The following is a 27,871-nucleotide window of genomic DNA, read 5'->3' on the forward strand; positions in this document are numbered from 1 at the left end:
ATACTGCAGAAAAGCAATTTTCTGCCTCAAAAGCACTCTATTTTTTAAAAGTTTGTCTCTGGGCAATTTTCAGGTCTACTAGACCTGCACAACTGTATACAGATGAGAAAAACCCAAAATAGGGCAATTTATTTGATTCCTCCTCTTCAAAACATTTAGCTGAGATTGCATATCCAACAGAGAAACCCCAACAAGAATATTCAGAGATGACCTGCAGTGACACGTATCATTTTTTCAAAAAAAATTTGCATTAAACATCTTCTACAGAATCCTCAGATAGTCTACACTTGCCTTTTGCTTAATATGACCTTTAACACAAATACTTCCCAGGATATTAACAGTTAATTTCCTTTTTAAAAGTGACTGTAAGATTTAGTCAGTTAAATAAAACACTTAAGGAGGGAGGGAGTCGTTCAGAGGAAAAATCGTGGTTGGATTTTTTTTTTCTTATTTTTTGAGACGTGCATTCATTTGAATCAGTTTCTTTCTTGTTAGAGAGCAAAGAACCACTTGGATGGGAAAATAAATTCTCCCAGTGTTCGGCTGCTGGTAACTTAGCATTTATCAATGCCTCAAGCTAGTTTGACCTCAGTATTCTCCCGGTACAGTTTTGCCTTAACACAGTAAGGACATTTTGCAATGGAGCAAAGGCCTCCCATTTATAACCATCCATGTCTCAAAAATGATTTTACCTGCATGAAACTCTTTTCAGAATTAAGATAACTTCAGTCTTTGGACCTCAGTTTGCCACAAATACAACATGCACTGAAGTATGGTATGATTTTAAAAAAAGTCCATACAAACAAAATGCTGTTTTTTCAAAGTTCACAAGCAAACAGGTGGATTTTCAAAACTGAAAACAAATAAATCATAGGCTCTTGAATATCTGAAATAATTTTTATCTTACCTATACCCACTTCTGAAAATTGTAAGCCAGACTGATAGCTAATTTATCCCTAAAGACCTCTTTTATTTTATTTTTCTCTTGCTGTCTTTCTCAATTGAAAGCGAAGTACATTTAGTTTCAGAATTTCATGCTGGCATATAAATCAGTCGTGATAAGAATCAAATGCTGGCATGGGAAAATAATGAGTCTACAGAATATTTATACCCTTACACAGTTCTGATTAGCAGGTGTGACCGCACCAGCTAAAGCATTAACTTTCTTTTCTAATACAATACATTCAGTATGAATGCAGTCTGCATTTTTCTGTGCCTTTTACATAAGTATATTAAAAAGTGAACTGGAAATGGGAATGACAGTTTTTTAACTTTTATTTTTAATGGTGTAGGAATCCTTCCATTCAGCAATATATTAGCATAATTCACTTGATTAACCTTTGTGTCAGAAATGCTACCATGCTACCATCTAAAAGATCATGCAGTTGGCTCTGAAGGGAGAATTTGTCTCCTGTTGAGTCTATCTGAATTTCCTTCTGACATTGGCCCACAAAGTCTGAACATGTTTACACACTGAGACAAGCCAAATCCAAAACAGTAGAATGGAGAATTTGAACAGGAAAACAACAACAACAACAACCAGATTTTGAGATTTGCTTACATTCTTGCTTTGAATTAGTGTTAGAAGGACTTTGTTGGCATGTTTTGCTGCGGACACACAAGAGAAAGAGACATTGACAATTTAGTCTATTATGAGTGCAAGAGCTAATGTTGTCCTAGTATATCCTACAGTCAATTCCTAGAGCTGGAATTGGAAACTCTGTTAAAGAATACTGCAACAGATACAAGAAATGGATGAAACTACAAACCATGAAAACTTTGAAAATGGTTCAACTGAGACTGTAAAAGAAGAATATAATTCTTTTAAGCTATTGTCATCTCTGATATTTGCTTAGGATTGCTTGAATATATAGTTTTGCAAGAAACTAACTAGCGTACTCCTCTATACCTCTTGCTGACTGGCAAAGCTCCAGTTTGGTATCTGGTGCTGTCACTGACGATTCAAAAGTGTAACCAAAGACTGATGTTGTATTTGTATTGTTTTCTCTAATGCAACAGCAACATCAAGCAGAAGTTCCAGGAATACGAGCAACTAACTGGTAATGAAAGAACTACATCTAACCTTAAATTCCTCCTTTTTAGTGGATTAATTGAATTCAGTTTTTCTGAATATTTGGACTTCTGGTATGGCTTACTAGCATACATTCAAAATCAAGATAACATCAGTTAAGTCAAGGATTCACCAGAGCTACTTCACAGCAAATCTGATCATTGCTAGCACTCTTTGATTAAATGCAGATTTTTTCTTTAGCTATACCTCATATAATCAAGATTCGGGTTTTAGTCATACTTTTGCAAAGCAATCATAGAAAAACATACACAAAAAAGCTGTAAACCTAACAGAAAGAGAAATGACAAAGAATGCTGTCCCTGAAATCCCATTAGGTTCACGTGTAACAAAGTATAATGTAGGATATTTCAAATAACACCTTTTTTTTTCTACCAGATGAAATTCATAAAAAAAGTAATTTTCAATAGCAAATATGCTCCTGCAGGTTTGCACCTGTGAGATGCAGAAACAGATACAAATTCTATTATTGTTTGAAATTTCAGTAACTATCTCTTTATAAGAAAGCAAGCTCTTCAGCTGAACCATGTTTATTTCTATGGCTAATCAGTAAACAGTGCTGGGGAAGTCCTTAGGGTTGGGATGGGGGCTGCTGCTTCTTCTTGGCAGAGAATCCACTAATCACAAAGCCACAGCTGTGCTTCTTCTTTCCCTCCTGTTCCTTTTCATTTTCTAAAGTTCCTCAGTGCTAGCAAGAAAAATAGGAGACTTCCATACAACTGATGTCTAGACTGTGTGTCTACCCAGGTGGAGCTATGGAGCTCATTCAGAACCTCCCCACACAGTCATCGCGGGAAGGCATCTGTGTGCAGTCAGATACAGAGTGATACAGCAGGGGCCAGAAATCTATCATTTCAACCGGTCAGAGAGCTACAGATAAAACTTAGATGTGAAAATGGACATCCTTGCCTTCACAACCTTTCTCACAGTTACTTCTAATCGCTGAAACTCCTACTTTGGCAAAAATGGCCCTTTGCAGTCCAAGAACATACTACTTATAGCATATATCTTTTTGCCAGATTTTCCTGTGACCAGTAGTCCTGAATGCCTGGATGCAGGAACACATCACTTAGTTCACAACACATAATACAAAATTGGATGCCAGTCCAAACACCAGATGCTTGAAAGCTAAACAGTGCCATTTACTGTGGTACTTACGTAGATACAATCTAAAATTCCAGTTTGACAATTACAAACCCTTCCTTAAAATGCATTTAACCTGAATCAAAATTAGGATTAAGTTTGCTATGTGCCTAAAACAAAAAACAGAATCCAAGGAAAGAGAAACCTACAAAAATAGAAATAAAAATAAATTTCTGAAATATCTTTTCCAGCCTTCTCTTGCAATAAGTTATCTGAAAAATCATGAAATACCTTATGGTAAATTTGCTGCGTTACTGTCACAAAGTAAAAAGAACACATACATATGAATCTCTCAAGCCAAAATCAGTAATTCCTTTTCATATGTTTTCTAAGTTAAAAACCTTAAAAAGAGACTGGGAGAAGAGGAATCACTTTATCTGCTGTTTGAACAAACAGAAGTTCAAGTAAGGAATTAAGAGTCTTAAGTACAGTTCATCAAAATTTGCATTTTATTTTTTTCCATGTTCATTGAAAAAAAAAAAAAAAACCAACTTTATTATGTTGTCTCTTATTTTCACTACAAGTATGTGTAACCCAACTGCTCATCACATCTTTTCCAATGTCTGCTTGTTTTAGCCTTAGCTAAGACTAAAATCCCAGTATATGTGTCCTGACTGTCTCCCTTTTCTCAGTAATTTTTCATCAGGGTGACCATCAAATGTTAATCAAATCAGTAGAAGGATGTCTAAAACATAATTAAGACCCCACAAGTTTCAAGCATGGAGGTCTAAATTAACATCCCCAGGGATACAGGTGCGGGTAGAATTCAGGCATTCTGACAGGAGCTGGCTGGCCTGCTTAGCACTCCTGGAGCTGAAGCAGAGCTCTTTTGTCACTCAGCCAGAGAGGCTAATAAGAGACAAGAACAGGAAAGCTGGGGTTGCAGTTGAAATTAGTGATCTTACAGTATGAAGCAAACAAGATTTGCGAAGGAAATCAGGCTTTGTTACCTTTAGTACCATCCTTCTGCTAGTTGCAGTTTGTGTGACTTGATTTTAAAAAGAAGACTGTCATGATTCCATTTAAATCAGATTTCTACAAGGTTAAAAATGTAAAGAAAGTGAAACAAAATGAAGAAGAAACTTATAGATAAAAAGAGATAGACATATTCCTTCATGGCAGAATCATTCTCCCCTTTACTTAGGGGAAAGAAACACTGTTTAAGACTAATGGAAGTTTATACTTCTGGAAGTTAATGCAGTGTGCACAATCAATCGATATTTGAACCAAGCTGCAAGGAAGTATCCTCATTAAGCCTTCATTTGTAGTTCAGAGCTACAGGCTTCAAAGGGGTAAACTTGCCTTTTAAGCTTTCTGTGTTAGAGCTTACACTGGATATTTTTTTTTACCAACCTCCTGAAAAATAGTTGAGGTTTTAAAAAAAACTATAAAATAATCAGTTGGATTAATCCTATTTCAACATAACAGGTTAAAGCAAAGAATCCCACCTTCTTAACATAAATTATAATGCAATTTTTACTCTTAGCTCAATAAATTATTATATAAAAATATGCAGTATTTAATAAATTAAATTCTCACTCTTCCTCTCAGTTTTCTTGAAGAAGCCCCCTCGCTCTTTCTGAAATGTCAAATTTGAATAAAATATCAAATATGTGCAAAATGCACTGGAAGCAGTGTACTATTGAATCTAGAACCATCTGGCAGATCTCACTGAAATAGAAGAAATTAAATCAGGAAAATAAAGTACCAGAAATTATTTGCATGCTTTGTCACTTCTTTCTAATGCTCTATGTACACCCAAAACAAAAAAGCCACCATTTTGATCTACTGGTAATTAGAAACGGTAAAATTCTAGCTTCCACAAAGCTGCTACGCTCTCTTAGTGAGAATAGAGCAGCTGCTGTGGTCATCCAGTTACCCATTACTGGTGTAAGAGTTGCTCTCATGAGACTCGCAAAAATCTCACTATAACTTACAATAATGAGTTGTGATCTGTATGCATGGAATCTCACATGGAAAACAAGAAAGGTTGAGTCTTTAACTGTTAGCCTGTATATAGTTCCTTTTTAAGGAAGGCTGGTCTGTGTGCTAAATATCACTGCATGATAGAAGACAGATTATTCTATACAGCTACCGTAAAGCTATGGGACATCCTGTAAAAATATAAAAATGTTCTGACAGACAACTTCAGGTTGGAAACACAATTAAAGAAGGCATTTCTGAAAAGCTGAATGTTTTGAAACTCTCCTCTCCCCTTGTGTTCTAGATGGTATGTAACCTTACCATCACACATCACTGAACAAGAAGTTGTAGAACATGGTTATGACTGGCACAGTATCACCAAATAAAAAGTTGTAGAAAATGTATTTACACAATAGAGTATTTATGTATGCCTTCATTTTGTGGAATTGTTATTATGGTGATCCCCGGTCAGGATGAAGACTTAAGTAAATTCTAAGTAAAATCCCTGAGAATAAGACATTGATTTGTTTCCATACCCAAATGCTAACTTCCAAATATGTAAGACTCCAGCACACAGTTAAGGTCAAAAAGAAAGAAAGAACACTGACAACACACAGGCACTTCTGCAAATCTGATGATTTTTTGCCCTCTTTTTTTTCTTCTCTATGCTGTTCCCTGATTGCTCTACTCCAAAGTCAAGGAAAGCAATGACAATGAGAACAGCAGTGACAGTAGTTGAGAAACTACTAAATGGTACCACTCCTCATTCTTCACCACGAGATCCATATACACTATATATAACTGCCTTTCCTTTTGCTAGAAGTGTTACTTTGATGAAAAAGCATTATTTTGTTCGGCTGGTGCCATGATAACTTTCCAATTAATATTTCTTTTGAAGCTTCTCAGAACCTTTAAATTGACAGACTTCAAGTACACATGCGGTTAAGAAAAAAAATATAAAAATCAAACATTACTTATCATATAGTCATAAATGATACATCACAGTTGTCTGACTGTAGTCTGAATAGAAGATAATTGCAATAATGTAGATAATACTGGATGGCAGCTAGCTAAGTGACTTTTATGGCAATGTCTTTAGATTAAATATGTGTAATCCTTCAAAAATTTCCAGCCTTACATCCTCCATGTATTTACAACTTCCAAACTCTTCCTAGCTAGATAAAATATTTCTTGTACCTGAGTATATACTTTGTAGTGTTCTGTGTTATGGTGCAGTAAATATTTCTTAGCCACGGGTGGCTATTTCACTATCTGTACATCTGTTTGCAACACTGAAAATCTCTTCAGGCATACTGGATGTCTCAAGAAGGATAAATCAGCTGAGAAAGCCTTAGATGACCCGAGAACTTTTTCAGTACCGAAGTGTGTAATTTAGACTGCCTTATGGAATTATTCCCATTACCACAGCTTTCCTGGACTGCCCCATGGGTATCAGAATTTCTGCAGTGCTGTGATTTCACTCTAGGCATGCTTCCCAAACCAGAAGGGTCCCAGAAAGCCGCCTCTGGCTATCTTCCTTAATTCCTCCACTTGGGAAAGTCTCATCTTGCCAGACTGGGGGTGTTATAATAAATTTATACCATCCCAGACCATTTAGCCAACACAAAGCAACAGGAAGAGATGAGAGATTCTTGTTTGCTGTTGGGAAATCTCTCAGTCTTAAAAACAGTCTTTCTAAGAGATTGTTTCTGAGAGTTGTAATAAGTAACAAAGGCTAGAGTTCTATAAATGCTTGCAAGCCTAGAGAAATACATCGTGTTGCTAAATACCTGAAGTTATTATGAAAAAGAAAAAAACAAACCAAAACAAACACCTGCTCATGTGTTTTACTGTTATACTTTGAAAAAAAGTGAAGGTGGCTTAGGTCAACACAGCTTTTTGAAACAAGTTTCTCTGCACCAAACAACTGCTTTCCCCATGTGGTCACTCACCAATATTTATAAGGGAAGGTCACTTTGAATGCCACCAGCAGACGAAAAAACAGGAGGGAAGGAGGGTTTTCGTGTCTTCACTGAGCTGGCTGATTCTGCCAAAGTGATAGCCGACATTGACATTACACAAGGGAAAGGTTGTCGTAGTCTCACATTCCCAGCTCTGCTGCAGCAACAAAACAAAACAAAAACAGAAAAACATATGTGCATACTTTTCAAATAAAAGTAATGCCAAAACGTTAAAACTCTGATCTCTGGAATATAAATAAGGCTTTAATCTTGGCTTTGAAACACTTTATCGCAAATCTACTTTAAAAATAAGATTTAAAAAGACCCCTAAGAAATTGAATATCCTTCTGTAAAATTAATCAATCATTTTGAGGGTTTAGCGGAAGGAAATGGCCATAAACATCTTATGTACTCAGTTGGTGGTAGAAAACAGACTGAAATGACAATTCCGTTAAAAAGGGGGAAAAACTGAGATCTGAAGTGAAGATTTTAAGCAGAGTACGTGGCAGGGAATGATAGGAAATTTTATAGATGCACGTGGCCTGTGGAAAACTGAAGGGAAAGTTGAAGGATTAATGAGGGATTCCTATTTATTTATTTATTTATTTATTATATTTTTCTAGCATCCGTGTGAATTATTACCTATACGCCTGGTACGTCCTAAAAGAAAAAACTGTGATGAATAAATAAACAGCTCTAGAAATCTTCAATAGGGTCCTTTACCTTGCAGGGAATATTATCATTGGCTTTTGATACAATTTCTGCTGCAGGGAAAGACTTTCAAAGCTCAGAATGCTGAAGTATTGCCAGGCGCTCAAAGACCCCCTGCTGTGCGCGTCAAACTAAGAAATCTCTCTGAACTTGTCGAATTAAAAGTCATCTCTCTCTCTCTGCAACCCCTGCATGAGCTGGGAAGCTCTGTCCTCATTTTTTTTAGGCCTTCCACGATAAACAAATGGAGCCTCGAGCATCTTTATTCTTTTCAGGCACATAATTAAAATTCTTTAAAAAAATGTAATTGAAGGCAATGAATTTCAAAAGAAGGTTCTAGTGAACAACGAGGCTAGAACAGTTTGAATAGACCATATCGCTTTACCGTTCAATTGCGTTTCAAAGGTACGAGCAAAACAGCTTGTTAAGATCCTGGGTAAGTGTCTTTTATTTATTTAATTTGTTTGTACATCAAGAAGGTTGCTCCAAACTTAAACATCTCAGCAGGATTTATGCTTTCTGGAATGTCATAAGACTTAATTACTGAAACAGCAAAGAGGAGTATACTATTAAAATATGAACAAAGCAGAAAGCATCCTTGCTTTCTTAAAATCATTATTTATATATCTCCTAAGAAATTAAAGAATATATTTTTTGAAGGATGTGTATTTTCTTGGCAAGTCCCCTTTATCTACCCAAACCATTGTAAATATTCACAACTTTGTAAAGGTTTATGAATCTGATCATGCATAAAATGCTGATTTTCTGTGATCACCATTGCTGTGAAACATTGCATTGATTACTCTGAATAGGTATTTTTGATATCATCAGGAAGGGAGAAAGAATAAAATTTAAAATTAATAAAAAAGGAAAGAAAAAATTAATGTTGGATTTCAATACCAGGAATTACCACACAGCATTAACTAAAAGACAGTAGAAGACAAAACAGTTTCAGACTTCCTAAAGAGTTCAAACTCTAAACCCAACGCTACTGAATAACTCTTTTAGAGTGATTTAACATCCCTCAGAAAAAGAAAACAAGAAAAGGCCCAGTTCATGCATTTTTGATTTGGTTATACCAAACAATGTTTTTAAACTGGTACTTCTGGCTAGCAATGTCCATTTAAGATGTATTATTTTTAGGAATTCACCCTAAGGATAGTGGAGATTAAGATGTTTTAAGGCAAGTTATTACAATACTTTTCACATTAAAGCCAGAATGGACTGTGTAGCAATGCAGTGCCATTTCCACAACTCCAGTGTAGCACCTTGCTTCTGATAGTAATAATGCCTCTACTAAAACCCAATCCAGCACAGCTGCTTTTTATCCCTGGAAGCAGAGGTCAGGGGGAAAGGGAAGGCAGAGGGAGGAGTCCTTTACGTGCTCTGTGTGGGACTGGCAGAAGCGTACAAGCAGGATAGAGTTACTCCATGGGGAAACACAATGCCAATGCAGATCTAGCCGCAGCCAGCTATGGCTTTGACTGTGGTATCAAATAACAGTTCTGACGCTCAGTCCCAGGACCTGGTAACCTTCTCATCACATTATTATTTTCTTTCTTTCTTTCTTTTTTTGAGTAAAATCTGATTCAGCATAAGGAATAGCCTACTGCAGTGGTCATGCTAGATAGGTAATATAGAGTGCACCAAGTATACGAACAGTGCTTGAAGTTTCATCTTGATTGTCTGCAGTTGTCTAGCATTATTCGCAGCAAGCTTTGGGCATCCAAATTCACAAATGCACTCATGTCACATCCAGCATAAGCAATATACAGCTTCACTTTTATTTTGTGCACATAGTACTTTCACAAACTGCACATGGCTTACCCACTGTGCTCTGAGGAGGAAAAAATACACCAATACTGATCCTATCTCAGATCCAGCAAGACCCCATCTCAGCAGACAACATGCATCAGGCTATGTCATGTGTCTCTACCAGAGTATTGTCTTCTATGGTGCAGTCTGCAGTCATCACTGTGCCTTTTTTCTCTCAGAAACAACAGTGCGAAAAAAGTGAACTCTTCTTGGCCTCTCCTTTAGACATACTAAGGTGGCTTATGAAGGCATATCTACCATTTCCAACTGTGCATACTATATCAATTCCAAAGAGATCAACAAAAAAATCAGAGACATAATTTTAAAAAGTACAAAAATATATATCAGAAAAAAAATAAAAATATACAGAAATTTAATAACTTGAATTTCTACTGTAAAACTGTGTTAATGGAAAAGAATATGTTTATAAAAAGTAGCTCATCTTTCACTTAATTTTTCTCTGTAGAATATGAAGGACATGACAAAAAGAACTGTAACAAAGAGACTGAATCTGATGTTTTAGGAAAAAAAAATACTGTGGCTCAGCATGAGTATTTAGTATCTGTTTGCAGAACGAGTAAAGGTTCCTTTAAGTTCACCGAGCACTCACTCCAAAGTTTAGGGAAGATCAGTGGCTGAGAAAAAAGAGGCTACTGAAATATGAGTCACATCTATGAACAAAACTGATCAAAGTCTACTTGGCTGCCAGAGCGCTTTCAGTTTATTCTCTTGCCATACACAACTTTCTTGATTGAAAGTTGTGTGGATATAAGGCACCAGGTTCCTGTCTACTGTCATTGGGCCTGATATTCTCATTTGTTATGTCTGACTTCCTTTATTGATTTCTTTTTCTAAGCATCAGCAGCTGAAGTCATTTTTGTAACTTTGGGGAACACATTTACATTGGAATAAATGCATAGCAATTGTCTTCTCCCCTCCATGCTCAAATTATTATTGTAAGAGATGCAATGAACTCAAAATTATCCAAAATTATCCCGTCATATGCTGAAATCATTACAGTCATGTTAAAGAGCCGTGTACATTTCGTACATTCATATATATCTTGAGGATCTCAGGCATTTTCCTTAGTGGACAGAAAAAAAGTCTCTTGACACCACTGTCACATAAGAGGTTAATGTGAATGATTCCACAGAACGATTCCTTTAAAAGACATTTGCTGCTTATAAACATCTACCTCTTATATGACATTAAATTAATACCTAACTCTGGTAAAAATAAATAAATAAATAAGATACCTATAACAGAAGCCTTCAAGATACAGTTTTGATCAAATAATTCAGAGTTCTGTAGATAAAAGCTGTGGTCAGGTGTTGCCTTTGCAATTCGGTACAAAGTACTGCGATTTCAGAAGATGGCAGAAGAGGGAGTTATGTGAATGTAAACCCAAATTATGAGTTCAAAATGAAGTACAGGAGTGAGGCAATGACAAATTCAGCTGCTCTTTGTCCTTTTCAGAAGAGCTACATTTCCTGTACAAAGAGTCAGGACACATCAGAATTCTAAATTTTTAGAAAATGCAACAATGTTCCTTAATATTCATATTCGAAATTATGCAGATTAATACCTTATTCATGCATTTTTCACTGTGCTCTTATATAATCTATTCTGTAATTTCAACAAAAAATGACTTTGTATATTAGATTTATTGAAGATAAAACAGACCCATGAGGGCACAGAGGGGGGAACACTTCCCTCAGTGAAGTTAGCTATACAATAAGCTGTATAAGCAGTAGTAAAGAACTGAAGTGCATGCTTAACTTTATTAACAAGTTCTGTCCCTTACATCAGGACTGACTTTAGTCAGTAGTTGATATAAAATAGCTCAAAATAAGTTCCAGGATCTATTTCATGGTGCTTTCTCCTTCCCAGCTCCCATGAGTCTAGGCAGTATGACCCTCTCCTTAGCAATACTGAATATTAAAAATTATCTGAAGTGCTTGCAAATTTCAATTACCATATTTTTTGATGGAGATTAACAGATGGTTATGAGGAAAGTAAATAATGAGTAAAACAGACCCATCTGGTTCAATTTTCATGCACTTAGTCCAGTTATTAGGCTAAAGAACTTACAACTAAGTTTAGAGCAGGAAAGGGAAAAAATACTAATTTGCTGGCAATTCTGCCTGCATATTAAAATTAATTACCAATGATAGTAACTAAAAGTGAGATTTTTTTTCTGGCAGTCTTTTCAGAAGATCTATTAAGCTAGTAAAAAATCATGAGTGCATATTAGACAGTCTAGCAAGCCTGATGTGCTTCTCTATGCATAAGGAAATAAAGGAATTGATAATACTTGGCAGAAGAACATAAGCCTATGTCAAAGCAATTAATTCCCATATCTCAATGTACAGGTTGCTTTCATTGGGAGTTGCACACATCAATACAGGTTAGGGGCTGACCTTCTGGAAAGGAGCTCTGTGGAGAAGGATCTCAGTGTCCTGTGGACAACAGGTCAGCCATGAGCCAGCAGTGTGCCCTTGTGGCCAAGAAGGCCAACAGAGTCCTGGGGTGCATTAAAAAGAGCATGGCCAGCAGGTCGAGGGAGATAATCCTCCCCCTCTGCTCTGCACTGGTGAGTCCACATCCAGAGTACTCTGTCCAGTTCTCAGCTCCCCAGTTCAAGAAAGATAGGGAACTGCTGGAGAGAGCCCAGTGAAGGGCCACAGATTTGACTGGGAGCCTAGAGCATCTCCCATATGAGGAAAGGCTTAGAGACCTGGGGCTGTTCAGCCAGGGGAAGAGAAGGCTGAGAGCTATAGGCTGTCAGACTTTTAAAAAGCTTTGACAACAACTAATGTTTTTACTCAAGCAAAAGCACACTGTATCACTTAATCGATGCAAACGGCACTCTTTGGATAGGAAAGTTGAATAGCTTGACAGATCCGTCTGTTTCATTTCTCATTTGGAAGGAAAGGAAACCAACTTTGGTAACAAGCTTACTTCCAGCTCTTGATATTTGATGACAGGATTATTTATTGTATTTAAAATGTTGTAGATGTGGTGGGACATAAAACCTTCAAAAAGGGTGAAGAAAAACAACAGTGCAGAGCAGCTGCACCTGAAGAGCTTGCCTGTGGGGTGAGAAGGAACTCACTGCATCTTACCCCAGAATTTTCAAGGGACTGTGTCTGTACAAAGCCCAATTAACTCAGGCAGCCATCTTACAGACAGATGTATCAAAAATGTAGACTTAAAATTCTAGACATATAAGACTAATATATTAATACATTAATAACCAGTGCTGTTCTTGAAGTTCATAAATGTGGCATCTTTTTTCTCTGTGAATTTACAAGTTCTTTGAAACAAACTGCATTTGCAGCCTCCCCCTTATACAGTGCAGAGTAAACCACTGATAGCAGAGTGAATCTGTCAAGTTCAGTGTTGGAGAATAGAACAGGAACCTGACATAGTCATGACAAGCAACCACTTTACACCAGGAAAGAACTTCATTTTGTTGATTACTGCATACTGTTAGAATGATGTGTTGCGTGTTCATGTAAACAGGAACACAATAAAAATACTGAATTGCAAACTATCTTTGCAGGCAGAATTAAGGCTGGAGTAAACTTAGAGAAAATGAAACACCTCTTTAAATGATCACAGTTTCTACTGCACAACTAATATCAGTATTTCAAAAAACACTAGAATGAAGAATTGCTGCAAGTTAGTAAATATATTAACATTTTTCATCTGAATTCAGAATTACATAATTTTCTTATTTTAAACAACTAAAGTTGATAGCTCATACATCGCTTTTACTGATGTCATTTTATTTTAAAGGATGTCAGTGTAATTTCCAATTTACAGAAGCTGGATTTCGGTTCCTAAAAAACATTATTTTCAAATACTACCTCGAGATCCTACACTGTAACTATTCCCATTTCTTGAAATATGAGGATCATAAATTGCAATATGTTTAGAAACTTCCTCATAAAACCATATTAATTCAAGAGAAGAAGCAAACATATGTACTAATCTTAAAGAAGCTTCATACTTTATCAATGGCACTTACATACTGTCTGTTTTATAAGGACAAAATATTTAAAGACCCTGTATATATATCAACAATATTATGTTTGTGCAAATAGGGTTCTTAATTTTTTTTTTATTTCATCCCATTGCCTTAAAAAGTTTTGTGTTTTCACTGTGAGGTTTGGCTGTCAGTATTTTCAATAATTACTTTAAGTTTGTATAATATTTCCATAAAATAACATGTTCAAGTTCATATATAGTGATCCTCACTGGTATTACTTTGGCATTCATTTTAGTTTGTCATTTTGTTTTAGGTATGTATATACTAAATTTTATTGCAGCAAGTGCAATCTATTAACACTTTATAACTGTAAGAAGGTTGTCATAACTCCATGTTGTGCTATATGTGATAGTTTTGAAAATTAACATTATATAGTGTGGCTTTTAGTCAGATCTCCACTTCTGAGGATTGGAAAGGTTTCTGGGACCAGTGAAAAGCAGAGTGGATTTTCCATAGAGCCTTTTGTACGCATCATGCAATGCACAGGTAGAAATGAGTGTGAGGACTAGTCGCAGAGTAACAGGTGATCTTCCTGTCATGCATTCTTTGGTTTGCATCTTGTTTTGTTTTTTTTTTGTTTTTTTTTTTTCCCAATTATATTCTTGTAAAATAGAAATCAGACCAACTCAGGAAAAACTTTCTAAATAAAGAATATAAGATGGGTATGATTTAACAGACTGCCATTATAATAAGCTATAGTACATATTTGTTTTTCTGAAATACATGGTAGGATGGATCCTAAATTGAAACTCTTAATATGCTACATGCTATAAGAAGGAATTATACACCTCCATAACTGTAACATATTGAGAAATCTACAATAAATCTATTTACGCTGTTTGGAAAAAGCTATAACATAAAAACCACCTTTACAAATTTTGAAGTAGAATAGGTTTAAAGACATAGAAAATAGTAAGCAACGAGATTTCTCAGATTATCTGATGACAAACAGACAGCTTACAAGCAACCTGAAAATGCTTTCTATAAAAGAGAAAGGTGGTAGATTTGAGTTATCTAGAACCTGTTAAAGCTTTTCATATGATTGTGCCCTATACCTGGAGGAGTTCGAGGCCAGCTTGGATGGGGCCCCAGACAGCCTGTTGTGGTGGGAGACAGCTCTGCCCATGGCAGAGGGTTGGAACTGGGTGTTCTTTAAAGTCCCTTCCAACCCAAACCATTCTGTGATTCTGTGATATTGGCATCACAGGGAGTTACAACAAAGATAGGAGAGGTGAGAACTCTGATGTAAAGAGTCTGACTAGAGTCTGAAGAAAGATTACTAGTGGAGCTGTTTACAATGAGGTGGGTATTACTCAGGCATGTCCAACTCTCAGCCCAGCTCTGCTTGCACTGCGGCCTGCACCCCCGGCTGCTGAGCCATCATGGCAGCTCTGCCCCTCGAGCAGCCTGGCCCAGCCCTGGGACATAGGGGGGATGCAGTGCAGTGCTAACAAATAATACGGTACTGTGCTTATTTTGCAAGGACATTCTGTCACTTGTATAAGATTACAATTACAAAAGACGTTATATGCAGAAACAAGCTGCCAAATTTGATGTATATCAAGGAACACTTCTTAAAGACAAAAAGAGCTGAACAGAAAAAAGTCTCTCACCTCAACAAAATATTTTTAAAGAAATTAAAACTCAAACAGGCTCTGTTATAAAAACTAGTTACATGATACCAAATCTGACTGCAAAAAAAACCAAAAAACTAAACTATATCCCAATGGTGAGTTTATCAAGCAATGAATGGAAAGCATGACAGATATCACGTCCTGATTAAAAACAAACAAACAAACAAACAAAACCAACCAACCAACCAAACAAACAAAAAAACCCAGATTTTTCTAAAATCAGTTTGTATTATCAGATTGTAGCCAGGTGAACTGAAGAAGCAGGAAAATCCATTGAAAAAAAACGGAGAGTAAAGCTGCTAATTTCAAATGCAATGCTTTGGCAATAGATAAAGTTACTGATGCTACAGATACAGCTCAATTTGCCATTTGCATTAGCGGTATTGATAACAAATACAATATCACTGAAGAAATGGCTTCTTTGGTGCTGCTGAAAGATACAACTAAATCTCATCATTACAAAGAAGTAAAAAAATACATTAAAGCAATTTACATTAACCTTTCTCAGCATATCTAACATAGCTACCAATGGTGCCCTGGTGATGGTTTATAAAAAAGAGAGACTTATAAAATTAATAGAAGACAACACAATCACCGCCAGTAACTCGAGTTTCATGAAACATCAGTGCATCAAATTTCAAGGAAATTTATGTGCAAAAGCTTTAAAAATGGATAATGTTGTGCAAATCATCATCAAAGCCATGAATTTCATAAAGTCCAAGGAACTGAATCATCACCAGTTCTAGGAGTTCCTTAAAAGTACGGATGATGACTACAGGGTCCTCGTTTATTTTTCTGAAGGAAGGTGGCTAAGTTGGGCTAAAATGTTAAAAAGACTTCAGAATTAACAAAATTAAATCAAGTCCTTTATGGAATCAAAATGAAAATTTGTGCTGGAACATGAAGACGAAAAATGGCTCACAGATTTACCATTTTGGGGGTATTTGACTACCCATTTAAGTGACTTAAACATGCACCTTCAAGGTGAAAATTGCCTCATCTGTGCTATGTTTCACACAATAGCAGCATTCAAAATGAAATTTAAATTATGTCAAGCTCAAGTTATGGCAAATAATTTCACGTATTTTGATACATTGGCTAAACTCAGTGCTGTGAACAGTAAAAAATATGCAGCCATGCTTTTAGTTTTGATAAAGAAATTTGAGAACAGGTTTCAAGATTAAAAAAAATAAATAAATTTGTGTATATTTGCAACTCTATCTCCATTAGACAAATACACTACTTGCAAATTTTCACATTGAATCTATAGAGTTGCAATCAGATATTCAACTCAAAGAAAAAATCTTTATTAGATTTTCACAATTCTTATCTTACCAGAGAAAAATATCTCTTGCTTCACAATCATACTTTCTTCTTGTCATTGCTTTTTGGCAGTACATACATTTATGAACAATTATTGCCAAGGATGGTTTCCTAAGAAACTTCTCCATATTTCCTCATTCTTACTTTACCTAAGCAATCATGACAACCTAAGTTATTGAAAAATATATAGCTAAGCTTCTGCTAGAACTTATCTCTATAAACTACAAGAAAGCATTAAACTGTTGTCAAACTCCATGCTTTGCTCATTATATACTATTTCTGTCTTTATCTCACAATGCTAAGCCTCTGAAGCTGCATAAAGCCAGGAAAACATTTCTTTACTCTGAAGTATGAGAATTAGAGCTTATGAATCTTTCTAAAACGTTGCCCTTTTTCCCCAGTTCAGTACATACTATGGAATCTGGAACCTTACAAGTTTTTTTAATAGGACTGACTTAAAATAAAATTCATAGTCTCAATTTATTGCTGGGTATTTTCCAGTTGGAGTGAATTTTCTTTCTAGTCTACATGATGCTAGCTAGTCATAGCAGTTGGAATAGTTGTGCTCTCCTTAGATCATTGAGAGTACTGGTAGCTGCTGAGTATCATTTGTCTATGAAAGCATTCCTGAGTAAAGTTAGAGCATTACCGTAATCTGGTAACCACACAGCAGCCAGGAAAAAGGGACAATTATACTCAAAAAGCAAGTTATGATTTTAAAAATGATTAACTGAACATCAGTATATCCTCTTTGCACATGCTCATAAAATACAAGGTAGAATTCCAGATTACTCCATTCTGCTCTTGTAGTTCACTGTTTTTTTAATCTGGATTACTGATTTTAAGGACAAAAAAACATGAGTTATTCCAATAATTTTCAGAGTCAAATTTCAGTGTTAATTTTAATTGCTATATCTAAGAATCTGAAATGTTTGTAAGAATATGCAAGGCTTAATATTTATCAAGAGTTAACGTGAAATGTTTTACAATTACTTTTTAAAATAGAAACCTGAAGACCGTGAGGATTCTCGCTGAGGGTTTTGTGTTGTAATTTCTCATGCTCCACAGTTTCACAGGGCTACAAATGCTGCAAGCTAGGGAATCAATATGCTGGTGATAGTAGTTTAGATAAATAGATGTTTTTCCAATGGCAAAATATCAGTAAAGTGTCCTAATATGTATTAGTCTCCAGCTGGGAAAATATGCACTGGTTTGAACGGGAAAGAGTGTTTACTTAGTGCCATCTCTGTGGGAATAATTACATACAAGCTATAAAAGAAATCATAATTAAAAAATACACCTGAAGTATCCTATTGAGTCATTTCCATGTAACAGGTCATTTTATGCAGTATTCCAAATGCCTACTGTACATATAGAATCATTTTTCCATCATATTCCCTGTCACTTTCTGAAAAACAACACAAACCCTATATGAATGAACAAATGCAAATACACACTGTATTCATCTTTGAGCTATTGTAGAACTTATGAAATATTTAAAACGTTATTTGTTTTCTGTCTTACTTAAAAAAATAATTTGGTATGTGTGGCTCCGTAGCCTGGAAGAACTTGTACTAATGATTTCTGATTAGAAATACCTCACACCCTTGCTTCAAAAGTACTTGAAGTGTCACAACTAGTAAGCAAGAAAGCTGCTATATGATGTCAGTAGTCTTTTGATATTGCTTTGTAAACAGCGAAATGTTTCCACTGTGATATCTGAGTGACCATACCACCAGTATTTACTCTAAATGTTGGAGCAACCCTGTAGTGGTATAAGTATTCATTTACTTGCTATATGTATGAAATTTAAGCACATGAGAAATTTCAGCACCATAACACAGAATTCTGTGAAATACAACAGTCAAGGACATGTTAGTAATAGAGTACTAGTAACTACTACTGTCCCTAACTAACTCTTACAAGTGCTCTTCTCATTCAAGAATTTCAGAGCTTCACTAATAAAAGGGCTATGTTGCACACTGGTGTTATACTGTTTTCAGCTCCAGAAGCAGCTCTTTGGTAGCACTACGTCTTTGCACAGTGTTCCATGTACTGCATGTCCACACCAAAACCAAGAGTTTCAAAACAGTTTCTTCAAGCTACCAAACAACATTGTTTCAAACACTCTTCCTAGGATATGGTTGTTCTTCAGGTACTCTTCCTGAAATTTTACTTCAGTCAGCTAGCCACATGTCTTAACACTAGAAGTTGCACACTGTCATTCAGTAGCTGGTGACTGTCACTGACAGGTAATTTTCCGACTTTTAGCATTCTCTATTGCTGTTAATGTGACAATAAATATGATTGCATTAATGTGAACAAATTTATTCCCTTTCTTAGAAGGGATCTTCTGCTACCTCAGTTCAACCTTCTCTTCACCTCAGCATATCCAGTGGAAGAGCCCATTTCATAGAATCACAGAATTACAGAATGACTTGAGTTGGAAGAGACCTCAAAGATCATCTAGTTCCAACCCTCTTGGCATAGGCAGAGTTGCCTCCCATTTCTTCCTAACATCTAACCTAGATATCCCCTCTTTCAGTTTAAATCCATTCCCCCTTGTGCTATCACTATCTACCTGAGTAAAAAATAGGCACCTCCAGCCTTCTGATCATCTTTGTGGCCCTCCTCTGGACTCACTCTAGCAGCTCTGCATCCTTCTTGTATTGGCGTCCCCAGGCCTGGACCCAGGACTCCAGGCAGGGCTTCACAAGTGCAGAGTACAGAGGGACAATCCCCTGTTGGCCACCCCACTGTTGATGTAGCCCAGGATACTGTTGGCCTTCTGGGGTATGAGAGCACACTGCTGACTCATGTCCAGCTTCTCATCCATGAGGACCCCCAAGTCCTCCTCCTCAGGGCTGCTCACTAGGAGTTCATCTCCCAGTCTCTATTCATACCTAGGATTGCCTTGACCCAAGTGCAACTCAAGTACAACTCCTTGCACTTGGTCTTACTGAACCTCATTACATTCTTGTGAGCCCACTTGTGTATCATTTCACGACACCAATTACTGTAAAATTACAAGGTTTTGTGCTGTTTGTTTTTGACCAACACATAATTGAAGACTAACATCTTATTATTAAACTGATTATAACTAGTATATTAAAATAGCCTGTGCTAGTTTTCATAATCTGTTCTGAATTAGAGACAGCTGAAAGATGGTATCAATTCCTACTCAGAATATAACATTGAGTAATAATTGAAAGAATTACATCTCAATATAAAATCAATTTATTTTTGAAGCCCTCTATTCAACTGCTACTTACACACAGAACTCTAACTAGGATCAGATTTATTTGAACTTGATCATGCTTTTATTTATTTCACATAGTAGCAATGGAAAACAATTTCCAATTTTAACAGAATAATTTATACACATATAGAAGCTTGGTTATATCATGTGCCCTTCTTATATTAAATGATGGGTTCAGAATCTGTTTACATATGTTCAATCAAGTCAAAATAATTCCAGTTCAGAACAAACGTATATTTCAGTGACAAAAGTAAATAAATAAGTATATATATATTTGCACAAATACTTTAACAAATTATCTTAAATCATTTGTGCATACAAACAATTTAAGACCTCCTTAAATACTCTATGGACATTAATGATAAAATTTAAACAGACCAATATAAATTATTCAGCCAGCTACACAGAAAGCTCGATTGCTATTTCTGGTATAAGATAAAGCAGTAATATTTTAAAGTATTTTCCGAAAATGAGAATTTTTATGATATTTCTTGGATCTTATTTTCTAAATATGGTGCTTGATCACACACCTTCACTGTGCAACAGATGCATACAGAATCCCTTATTATGGCTTCATGGGGCATTTAACAAATGGAACTCAGTTTATTTCGTGACTGAGACCACCCATGAGTTCTTCTAGCCAACTATAAAATCATTTGTATTTGCCAGAATATGTAGTATTTGGATTCTTTCCTTCTTGCTGATGAACTCAGATTTAAAAAATACTCCATACAATCTTAACCAATACATGGAAATCTATTTATTACTGTTATCCATGCAAATTAGGAGAACTTTCTTCTCACAGTTTTCTGTGATGAGATTAACAAAATTTTCAGATATTAATTTCAAAATAGTCTATGCTTCTATCTTTTGGTACTTGTAGTCTATGTTAAAAAACAGGCATATATTTAAAATGCGATACATTCCCTTTCATACAAAATCTCCACCTCTAGCAGTTTTCTCTGGATTTCTAACCTCCCCAAGCTGTTCTATGTACTACAGACAGTATGAAAGAATTCTGAGTACCAATAGCAAGAGCAGCAGCAGTGAGATTAGCAACATCACCTATCCTACAGCACCTCAGTTTCAAATGAAACACACTGTCGCACTGAAATGGAATCACAATCTACTTTGAAATTTACTTTTAAATTTGCTTGCTCAATCACTAAGACAAATAAGGACAGATGAAACAGCTCTAATGATCTTTTCATAACATTTAAACATATATGGTAAGTTATTATTCTAATTATCATTTACTCTGAATGTGATTTACTGTATGCATCCCTAAATGCTATCACATAATCTTTAAAAATGTAAATACAAATATATTTCTAACAGCAAATGACATTAATTGTTAAATACATTATTAGATTAAGAACAACTACTGTGTAGAAGAAATGTAAATTGATGTTCTGAAAAGATTTATTAGAGCCAGAGAAACAGTAAATTTCATGAAGTCACCGAGCATGATACAACGTGCGTTCTCCTGAGACAGTATCAAGTTTTAAAGCCAGCATATTATGAGAAATAATATGCCTTCTTTGTAAGTAGGTTAGAAGTGGTCTTTTTTTTTAAGTAAAAGAGATTCAACTTCCACCTTATTTTTTAATATATTTTTTTTTCTATAAATAAAAGGGACACAAATTGTTATATACATGTAAGTATAATTCAAATAATTCTTTTTAATATTCCTCCTTGGTCCAAATTCAGAACAGAGTTTACATGGTAAACTCCCATCATAGTTCTTTTCTTATTACAAACCTGCAGTACCTGCGCATCTGGATTGTCGTGATACAATATGACAAAGGTACTGAGAAGTATCTCTGTATTCCTTACATCTAGAACGAGTTGGTAACTTTTGCTATTTTGTTTTCTCCACCAGGTTATGGTTTGCCTACAGGAAATCATAATTTTAAGTCATTTCCTTTAAATCGTCATTACATGTGAATTTAATCAAGGAGAAATATTTTGAGATGGCACTGATCCAAATCAGAAAGTCTGAGATGCTGAACTGCTGAACATTTTGAAGCTAGACTTTATGGCCTCAACCACTATCATATGCTATTTGCAATTCAGATGCCACATATCCCCTGTAATCGAAATGCATCAGACAGATTGGTTTTCTAGAACTTGTCAGCCTGCAAAATCTAAGGCTGGAGTCTGCTTGACAGACATCTAGAAATTCATATGGGATATGGGGAAAGTCACTTGGCAACTATTAATTCACTATCTCTTCTAATAAAAAGATTAGGGGATATTAAATGAAACTAGGGGGTAAAAGGTTCAAAACACCCAAAGGAATTAAATCTTCTCACACAAATAATTAAGCTGTGAGTGAATAAGATCAATCCATGGAAAAATGGATGGCAGTGGATTTGGAAGTAGATTCAGATCCCTATGTAGGAGTAGGCTGGGAGCTATCAATGCATACTTGTCCTGTTTTCATACGATTCTCAAGGTATTCATAATTGATCAAACACAATATTGTGCAAGACAGAGCTTTGATCTGGTCTGAGTACTGTAAGTTTATCGTGTTTATTTTGTACCTCAGTTTTTCCTGTAGCTAAACTTCACTGATAAATCAGGGAAGACACTGTCGTACTGGTATCCTAACAGAATGCCTGAATATTTTTTACTGAACCATTCTGTAGCTTATTATAGCTGTATTTGCACAATAGCTAATTTGCACACAGTTTAAAGCCAAAATTACATACTCCCTAGTTCTATTTTTTCATGATCTCTAAAATATAATACAATACAGTGCAAAGTTTCCAATTCCTATTTCTGGTTTCTTCAGTATACAAGCTATATCTTATAGACCACAAAATATCTGAGTAATCTTACTGTGGCTATGAGTGATTCAGTCTTATTTTGTTCATTGGTAACAGGAACTATATTTATGTGTTGTTCATAATCCTTACTTCTTCCTGTAAATAATGATTTATAAATTTTAAAGGGAAGAATGACAGATGAATTTGGACAACTGGACTAAGTCCAGTCTTAAATTCATATGTCACCTAAATAAATTAAATTAAAGAGTAATTGAAAGCAGGGAAAAAAACATCTATTCCCCATTTCTACATCCACTGCATTTAATTCTGTCACAAATAGGCACAAATAACATAATGACATGGGAGTTACACAGAAATAAAATGTAACCATGGGGAATACACAGATTGAAAATAAACAGCATATATAAAAATATATATTTCATGCAATCATTTTGATACTTCCAATATAACATGTTCATATTTCAAGAGTTGTAAAACATTATGAATATTGCTGTTTGTGTTATTTTTACCTTTTATTATTTTCCTTACCTATTTTGAAAATTGTCACTTACACTAATTAGATTATTTTGATGTTTGGTAAGAATATCTGTTAGCTCTGAAGAATTAGACAAATATCTACATATTTTACCCTTGGCTTTATTCAGTAATCATGAATGAATCAAAACAAACACAGTACTTTATCGAGAATTTGCTTTTGTTAATCCGTATTTTTATTTTGTATTATTATCTTTTTTTCTGAAAAAATGATATAATGGGGCACTAACTCTTCATTTATTTCTTCTAAGTCTTTTAAGCGTGCTTCTGATGTAAAGCTATTGAAGTCCATCATAAAATCCTATTGATAACCCATGTAGTACCTCATTAAGCCATACTACTCCTTGACTCCCAAGCAGAGCAACATAAAGGAGATATACCATTTTACAGTGCCTCTCTGAATGAGATCTTTAGTGTGAAATAAAACAAAGATATATATTTTTTAAACTTGGCAAGCATTTGAAGGCATCGGTATGAATGAAAACAGAAATGTACAGCAACTTAAGGGACTGTGGATCAAAACCCTCTTGGGGTTTGCCCTGAAGTTCTATGACCCGCCATCTCTTTTAGTTGATCTTTTCAAATATTGGAACATTTTTTTCAACCATCTAAAAAAATCCCAACTTCAAAAGATCTGTAAAGACAATGTTATGTCTTCAAGTAATGAAAGAAGTCTGAAATCGTTTCATCTAACAAAGCTAGCACTTTTTTTTTTTGTAACAAGATCTATAACATTCTTGTTGAGAACTCTCTCATACTCTTCGCTATGTACAAGACTAATATATAAAATTACATTTATAGACACAATGTCACCGCTATGTTTTAAGATGAAAACCTTCTGATTAAATACTTTCAAATCAGAAATAGAAGGAGAAACAGTCCGCTTTACCTATAAACAGGTGTATGGATCTGAACATTCTGAGAAGCAGTTTTCTAAGGAAATGAAAAAGAATAAAATAAATTCACAACACATTAATTTCAAAAAACAAACAAACAACAAAAACTAGTTACTAAGGTGATTTATTTGCTTTGTTGCCACAGAACTGTGAATATATACAATAACATTTATTTTTGTAAATGTTTATTCTGTCAAAAACATCATTAGGCTACACTTCTGAGACAGCATGCAGAGTAAACTAATACCCACAAAGTCTGTAGGTGTTGATTGGACATCTCACTTCAAAATAAGAGTAACGCAAACACTACTACATCTAAATTGTCACCTTTATACTCTAGAGCTAGAGTTAATGAATTCCAGGGGGAAAGAGATGTACACAAAATCTAAGATCCATCAAAAAATGCAGGCTGAAAACCAAAGAAATGGAAACAAATAGGTACCACTTGAGCTAGTATAATTTTTTGTGGTCTTGGCCTGAAACAATGAAGTTTCCCAAGGTATTTGCTTAAAGTTCAAATTCAAACTAGCTTTTACAGAACATTATATTAAACAAATGCACAGATTTACTGCCCTGGCTACAAGCTCCATATCCAATATATTATCAGTACAACACTGCACAGGTCCCCATGTGTTTCACTAGAAGAACATAGAGAAATCAAAACCAGATATTACTTGGTGAATTAAATTAGATATTATTGACAATTAAAACCCTTTGATCCTTATCAAAGTATAATGCTAAGAAGAGAATATTTTTCTCCAACTTCGACAAGATACTCCTCCTCTATATAGAGGAGAGTTCCATCCTATGTTGATATTATTTTGTAGCTGTCTGAGACAACACTAGAGACAGAGTTTTTTTCTCCCTCGTCTCCGGTTAGAAATAACATACTCTGTGGGAATCTGCATGATTTTTAGGAGAATTAAGCCCATGGTATTTTTCAGTGACTGAAAGCTTAGGCATGTGTCTCTGAAACATCAATCGCAGTTAAATTTACAGCTTCATTTGCTATTATGATAAAAAGATCACTAAGCCTCTTATTTTAACAGTCACCTAGTTCAGTGGTGTCAGAAAAATCAGAAAAACATTCTGGTGTAGAACTTCTTTCCATCAGTTTTCAAACAGCAATTACTCTGTATTTTGGAAATGATTATTTATTATCATGTTTCGAGACACAGCAAACTACACAGAGACTAAATTTCTTAAAACCTCAAAAATCTCATAGGTTCCTAGACAGAAGATGTGTGAACTTCGATATTGTCAGCTCAGGGAGCTAACAGAGGAAACAACTGTGTGCCAGGAATATTGTTGCTAATTTTCTCACAAATTCTGGAGGATGCAGAAAGCACAGACAAGTCTTACCTTTGTGAGCAAACAGTAAAGCCTTTTCTACTACTGAATGAAGCAGCTAAAAGCAAAATGTGGATTGAGTAGTTTTTAATCACAGTCAGGTTATTTCATGTGAAAGGCAGTGCTTTTCTCCTGCTTTACAGTGAACACTAAGGGTCTTCTAAATTTTAACATGAATCCTTGTTAGTCTTAACCTTTATGCTTTGGTACCTTCATCTAGTATAACTTAAAGAAATGCATTTGCTTATCTGGCTATTCCACTCAAAATTGAAGACACATCCACCATTTTTGACACCAATTTGTATATCAGAGAAAATCTGTATATCTTTTCTTGTTCTCCAATATTTGAGTAATACCAGTCCACAATAATGTCTGTAGCTACTGGCCAGTTTTTCAGTTTTATTCTCTGGATAAGGCAGCATCATTGCTGTGAATAACAATGTCTTTTACAACTGAAACACCATGGTATCAGCAATACTGTAATAAATACTTAAGAACTGAAGACATTCTCTTTACTATCAATTTTTAGTTGTGATTGGAAGAAGTGTTCATGAACACCTCTTAAATAAAATCTGAAATAAACTCAAGGTTTGGGTGATGTCTTTTCAGACATTTCACCTCCATTCTGAGGTCCTCATTAGTGTGTCAGCTGTCACAGTGATACGCAAATATTTCCTGGCATCAGAGCAGTCAATTTTTATGCTGTTTTTTACACACCCTTCTCAAATGGACACAGCAGAGTCTGAACTGAGTCTCAGCGTGGCCAGTTTGTCTGACAGTAGATATTATTTGATGTTCATAGTAATATGTATGGAGGAATTCTTCTCTGGTTTGTCTCTCAAGCTTCTGCCAATCACGAAGCACATAAATTCCTGAGACAGGAATTAGACTAATCCCTTTTTGAGCCCATATGGTTTTGGCCTCCTTAACATCATCCGACAATTTGTACTGCAATTTAATTATGTCATAATATCTTAACCACAATTGCTATTCTTTTGGCTTAAAATTTCATTAGTTTCATTAATGGTCCATCTCCTTTGAAAAAAAAAAAAAAAAAAAGAAACGAAATATTTCAGAACATCTGGATTTCTTTAATAAAAAAGGTACACTCATGTCGTGCCTGACATCATTTACCTGATGTTTGTTCCCACCACACGTCCTTACGTTACACACTAGACTCATACATCATTTAGGCCTCTTCCTCTTCTAAGCTTACCCTTGCATGATTAAGAGCATGGATGACCCACAGTACACAAATTAAATAATAATAATAATAATTCAACAGAATTAGAAATCATTAGATATTATGTCATAGCTGTACTATAAATAGGAAAGAACAGAGATGAGGAGATGACTCAGTCACATCTGCACTGAAGACAAAAAACACGGCCAATGTTCTGAGGCATTACTCTGAATAAGACTGAGTGTTTGTATTCCTAAAAGGAGTAAAAAGCAATAACACCATCCCTTATGACTAATACAAGCTTTTTTTTTTCTTTTTTTTTCCCCCACTGCTACATTGACTATGAAGGCAGAGGTGGTTAAAGAACCTATTTCCATTTATTCAATGATCTCTGCTACTCTGTTATTTAATAAACAGAGATATAATGAGTGAACAGTCTCCCAGAAGAATCATAGAAGAAGCAACATTATATAGTGTATGCAGTGTATGCAACAGTATTTTCTTGTTGTGTGAAACACCATGTACTGAAAAGGAATACTGTCCATAATAAGACTCACTGACCACAACAAACAGGTATAAAATCACTCCAAGGACTTCAAAATAGAGAATGAAATAAAAATCTAGAATTTTACTCAGTAGTCAAAGAAAACTGGAAAGGAGCTCTGCAGGAAAAGAGCATTCCTGCATTTAGTAGATGTGTCTTTACAGCACTCCTGCTTAAGAGGCAGGTTCAAACACATCTCAGAAAGTGATTTGTCATTCAGTTTTTCATCTTTTTCTCTCATTTAAGCACTTCATGCTAAAATGTAGAGAAACTAGAAAGTAGTATAACAAGTAGTATAATCATACACACGCTTGAATGACTGCTATCCCTGAAAGAAATGACAAACACCGAAATGTATAACAGTGAGGTAAGAAACAAAGACTTTCTAAATCTACATCTAAGAGAAGATTAAACATCCATTCTAGTCAGTGAAATCCACTTTCTACTCAAGCACTGAAATGTGTTCAACCTGAATCACCGTTATGATCCAGAAGGGACTAGCAATTCCCAAATAATGTGAAAAATATCTCAATACAAAGAATTTTTACCTATATTCAAGAAACTGGGAGACAAAAAGAAAGATGTGCAATACATACCCTGAGTTCCTCCTCCAACATCAGATTTTTTTTTCCAAAATAAGAACATAAATTATTTCTTCTT

The 27,871-nt window shown here is 35.3% G+C and overlaps 1 protein-coding gene across 5 annotated transcripts in view; it reads right to left on the reverse strand.

The window, feature by feature from the left end:
• The window catches only part of TENM3 (teneurin transmembrane protein 3), a 1,287,844-nt gene that overhangs the window by 784,309 nt on the left and 475,664 nt on the right, over window positions 1–27,871 (reverse strand). For 2 of the 5 annotated variants that reach the window (XM_046940096.1, XM_046940101.1), the window contains exons 6-7: window positions 24,128–24,171; window positions 7,108–7,273 (exon numbers count right to left, since the gene is read on the reverse strand). The gene's annotated coding sequence lies outside the window, so the exon portion shown is untranslated. The remainder of the gene's footprint in view (window positions 1–7,107; window positions 7,274–24,127; window positions 24,172–27,871) is intronic. The other 3 variants (XM_046940100.1, XM_046940097.1, XM_046940098.1) reach the window with 3 other exon arrangements.

The sequence above is a fragment of the Gallus gallus genome, chromosome 4 (genome assembly GCF_016699485.2).
Source record: "Gallus gallus isolate bGalGal1 chromosome 4, bGalGal1.mat.broiler.GRCg7b, whole genome shotgun sequence".
Lineage (NCBI taxonomy): Eukaryota > Metazoa > Chordata > Aves > Galliformes > Phasianidae > Gallus > Gallus gallus.